The sequence below is a fragment of the Apis dorsata genome, unplaced genomic scaffold (assembly GCF_000469605.1).
Source record: "Apis dorsata unplaced genomic scaffold, Apis dorsata 1.3 scaffold_162, whole genome shotgun sequence".
In the NCBI taxonomy this organism is placed as follows: Eukaryota; Metazoa; Arthropoda; class Insecta; order Hymenoptera; family Apidae; genus Apis; species Apis dorsata.
In genome coordinates, this window is record NW_006263451.1 from 544,661 (window position 1) to 549,212 (window position 4,552).

General features: G+C 39.4%; 1 protein-coding gene across 3 annotated transcripts in view; it reads left to right on the forward strand.

The window, feature by feature from the left end:
* Positions 1-4,552, forward strand: part of LOC116185332 — a 65,721-nt gene that overhangs the window by 14,302 nt on the left and 46,867 nt on the right. For 2 of the 3 annotated variants that reach the window (XR_004150168.1, XR_004150167.1), the window contains exon 1: positions 2,740-2,959. The exons of the other annotated variant lie outside the window; for it this stretch is intronic. The gene's annotated coding sequence lies outside the window, so the exon portion shown is untranslated. Of the gene's footprint in view, positions 1-2,739; positions 2,960-4,552 lie in introns of those variants that run through there. 3 annotated transcript variants of the gene reach the window in all.

The window sequence follows — 4,552 nt, forward strand, 5'->3', positions numbered from 1 at the left end:
GTGGTATAGCGCAAATAACACACTTTTGCCATGTTTCTGAATTATGAACGTCTTCTTAGTAACGACGGTAAATACCTGTAATACCGCATCTTCCTGGACAACATTGTATCCCGAAGTTACGGATTAAAACGAGAACACGGGGCGTGTGCTTATTGGTAAACACAAAGCGGCCGATATGTTAATCGAGAACATTGTATCGATACCGCGCTATAAATCCTCCCGTTAAATTATTTTCGTTTCGAAAACCTGTAATTTTGGTTATTTGTTTAGAGAGAGAGAGAGAGAGAGAGGGTAGAAGTTTCTTATTAAACGTTTTCACGAAAGTTTCAAGTTTTCCTTTTTCGAGATATTTCGTGAATGACTTCGAATATAAAATATTTCGTTCAAATTTTGTTGTCTATCTATTTTTAGATTATTTAACGTTTATAATTTTATTAATTTAGAATTAAATGTATGATGATTGCGATAGGATGATCGTATTTTGATATACAATATATTAGGTTGGAAAGAAAGTTCTTCTTTTTGTTATTTTGATTTTAAATTGTTCTATTTTCGATTAAGAAGCAAATTTGAACAATTTTCCTATTTCCAGGAATTTTATTTAACCGGAATAACAAAACTTGTTTCTCTTATTGGCAAAAGTGCATTGATTGCAATGGCCTTCATTTTGTTTAATAAAGTTTTTTTCCAAGAACTTTATTTCCAACTTAATACATCGATGTGACGTAGAAAGAACAAGAGATTTCCGATAAGATGATAAACTTGAAAAATTGAATGTTACGATGTTATGATTACGATGTTATGATATAATCTCGGATTGGTCGAAAGTACAGGAGAGTGTACACTTGAAAAAATGTACACAAGGAGTACTTAATAAAGGCTCATTAACCGGGATCTTTTTTTCTTTTTTTTTCTTCTTTCTTTTCTTTCGCGAAGCTATCGGCCAAGTTAAATGCGCTTGCGACCGTTTATTAACGCGGACGGCTTATAAGGAATACGAAACTTGTTACGTTTAAGGAATACGTTTATGGGATTTTACGTTTAAGGGACACGTTTCCTGGAATAACCAAGTGTACAAGGCTAGCAATTAAACGTTTGATAATCCATTGGATGCGCATTTTATGCGTAAAATATTCTTCTGGGGCGTTTAATTACTGTATAATTTGAAGAATGATGGAGGGTAATTCTATTTTACGGGAAGATTACGCTTGGGCATAAATTACGATTTATCTATTAACCTTTCCCTCCTCTCTTCTTTTCCTCCTGCGCTAGTATCTATCGACAGACACGATCGAAATTTCTTTCCAAACGTTATCCACCATTCTTTAATTAACGATTTTTGAAGAGAAACATTTGAAATTAAGTATCCACGCTATCTTTATAATCAAAATTTCATTTCTATTTATAACATACGCGTAACATGGATAATATTTCCCCTCTCTTTCGTTCGTATGTGTAATAAAATATTGATGGCCGCGCGTATGACCGCCATATTCTTTTCTCGTTGAATCCAATGATCCGAAGAGGAGATGCAAACGCGAGGAAAATATTTGTAAACGCGATCGAGCGAGGAAAAACGCGGATACAAGCCCGAGAGACAGGCAATCTTCGGATTTCCGCCCGTCCGCGGGCATCCTGCTCCCAGGATATGACTCGGGAACGAATTTATGCCCTCGCTTATGCCCTTATCAGTTCAACAGTGGTTGCGTGCATAGGGCTCTGCTCGCCGAATCTGGCAAAGAAGCAACTTCCGCGAGCGCCAAGTGAAACGAAATCGAGTTCTGTATTCAATCAAACAAGGATTCGCAAGGAGGCAAGGGCGGGGGGAGAGAATCGGTCGGGTGAGACTGTTCGCCAACTGAGATTACTTTTCCCCGCAGTTCTTCTCTGTTTTTTTCTCGGTGAAAACTTCCTAGATTCAACCTCCTTGCAGATCCTTGTCTTAAATAAAACTTTTTTCCCCCAAAAACGAAATCTCCTCGGAATCTTTCTTTTTTCGAAAGATTATAACCCTTTACGCTCTTTGTTTTTCTTTTTATCTAGCAACAACTTTTTAATTCGTTTACAAAAAGGATTTAAAAGGAGGGGTCTCTATAAAATATTGTGTAAATTATTGCAAAGTATTTGAAGGAAAAAAAATATTTTAAATTATTTTAGAAACTGCGTTGTATAATATCAAGTCTAACTCGATATTTGAATAAGAAATATGGATCGAGGAGTTTTAAGGGTTGAAACGAACTGTCCGCAAATCGAGGATCCGCCAGAATATTTTTGTTTAACGGATAAGCAATAAAATATCGGTGAAAGAGTACGATCAGAATTGATCGAGATCTTATCGATCGAGTTTAAATTCTGTCCAAATTGTCGCAAGATGCATCGATAAATGTATCTACAATTCAATCGAATCCACGTAAAATGTCCTCTTTCGATCTTTCCAACGCCACACGCTATTCCTCCGCATCGTCAATATATAGAATTTAAAGTTCACCGAAATTTTATTTGTTTAATTATTGAATGTTGGCCAATAATTATTTCATAGTTGATATCTATTTGTTTTTCTTCGATACACACATTTCAAATATTTATTGTAAAGAGCAATTATGATTAAATATGTTCGTTTAGCTAAATCCTTTTTCATATTATCGTTTTCATCGTCCAGTCAATAATATGACTTTAAGTAAAGAAAGAACTCGGTTTCTTTCGATAAATTCGAGAGAATCGGGTTTCTCTCGAATAATTGTCCGCGATGAAATTGCAATATCGAGGGATATCGACAATGGAATTGGCCACTTTTCACCGGGACGATGAAATAAATCGTGAAATTATCGCCTCTCGATGAAACGCGTTTCGATGGATTCGCGTGTATTTATATTACGCTATCCAAGCATGCCACATGCTAAGGCATAAGTTTTTCCTCCGTTCTCCGGCATCGCTATTAACTCATCACATTTTTTACAAGGTGATATTACATTAATGAGTATAACGGTACCACGTCGAGTACTATCCACGAAGCGGTCCCCTAGTTGGCGGCGGATGAGCAACCTTGCCTTCCACCACTACCCCCTCGCGCTTCAACGTCGCCTCGCGATTTCCTCGTTATTTCCTTATTTCTTTATGCTACGAATCTGCTAAAAATCCTCTGTGATCCTTCGTAATTTACGAATAATTTCCCCAAAAACTAGATACACCTTTCCTCTTCGTTCGACTAACTCTTCTTTCAAACATTTCTCATTTCTATCATAAAAACCTACCGTAAAAATAATAAACCGTTCTATTCTCCTTATTTCCTGTCAGATTCGTATATCGTGAAAAAGGCAGTGTCATAGTATTCAAACACTTTTAATCGATCCTATTCCTCGTGTTCCAATTACCCTCCCCCCTCTCCATTATTCGAAATCCTTATCCTTATATAATCTCAACCGAGTACGAGAGTCGACAACGGTTGTTGGCGAGAATCAGATTCGCGAATTCCGGCTGCGGATCTAATATTGTTTGTTTAATCGAATATCCGTCGGTGGCGCACAATCAAACGTCATTACGGGCGGCAGGGGCTGAATAGGAGCGCGAGAGAATTACGGGCGCCTCGTAATGGCGGAGAGAGAGCTGCGAGGCATAGTGTTCCTCCGCCTGTGGTAATTGTATTTCCATGCTCGGTAGGTCGGCAACCAGTCTGCTTGTGCCGGCTAACTGACTGACTGACTGACTGACTGACTGACTGACTGACTGAGAGTAGTTCGACTGCCACTGGTTGGGAGAAGAATGGTCGTGGACAATGAAACCTCCTCGTTCTCTCCTCTCCTCGGAGTGGAAGGAAAGGAAACTGCTCTTCCCCTCTCCGCGCAACGAGGAGAGGAGGGGGTGTTGGCCCATTGTTGCCTCTCCAATTCTCGTTTCGGGTCGAAACAATATCCGCAACGATATTGCACGGCCTCGATAATTCTCGCCGGGGGAGGTAGAAGGGGAACGCGAGAATTGTTGCTTCACCCTCGCGAGAACACGAGGGGGAGCGAGATTCGCCGAAGGAAGTCGAAACGGCGGACGTTGTTACACACCTACCACGGCTGAATTCCGGAAGAAGGGGATGTAAACTGTTTATCGAGCCGGCGACAATGTCGGCGAGATAGTAGGGTGGAACACACTCGAGGGTGTGTGCGACGAATCGATTAGGGATCAATAATGACGTGGGCGGTATTAATTTATTTCTCGAATTAATAATGGGTGAAATTTTCGAAATCGAATTCGAACAATGGAAAAATGGGAACAAGTGAAATATTGCCATTTGCAATACCCGTAAGAATTTCTAATTTAAATTTGAAATATATCCTGGATATACACTCGATATTTCTCGAGTTACGCTTTAACCTCCCCGAGACTTATGCCTCCTCGTTCGAAATAATAAATATCTAGTAGTAGACTCAGCAACTATCGGCTAGCATTCCACTCCTATATCGCTAGCCCACATAACGCGTTGGAACGAGAAAAACATTGGAAAATCCGAAAAGCTGGGAAGGAATAGGAAGGAAAGCTAGGAGCGCATCAAAAAAAAAAAAAA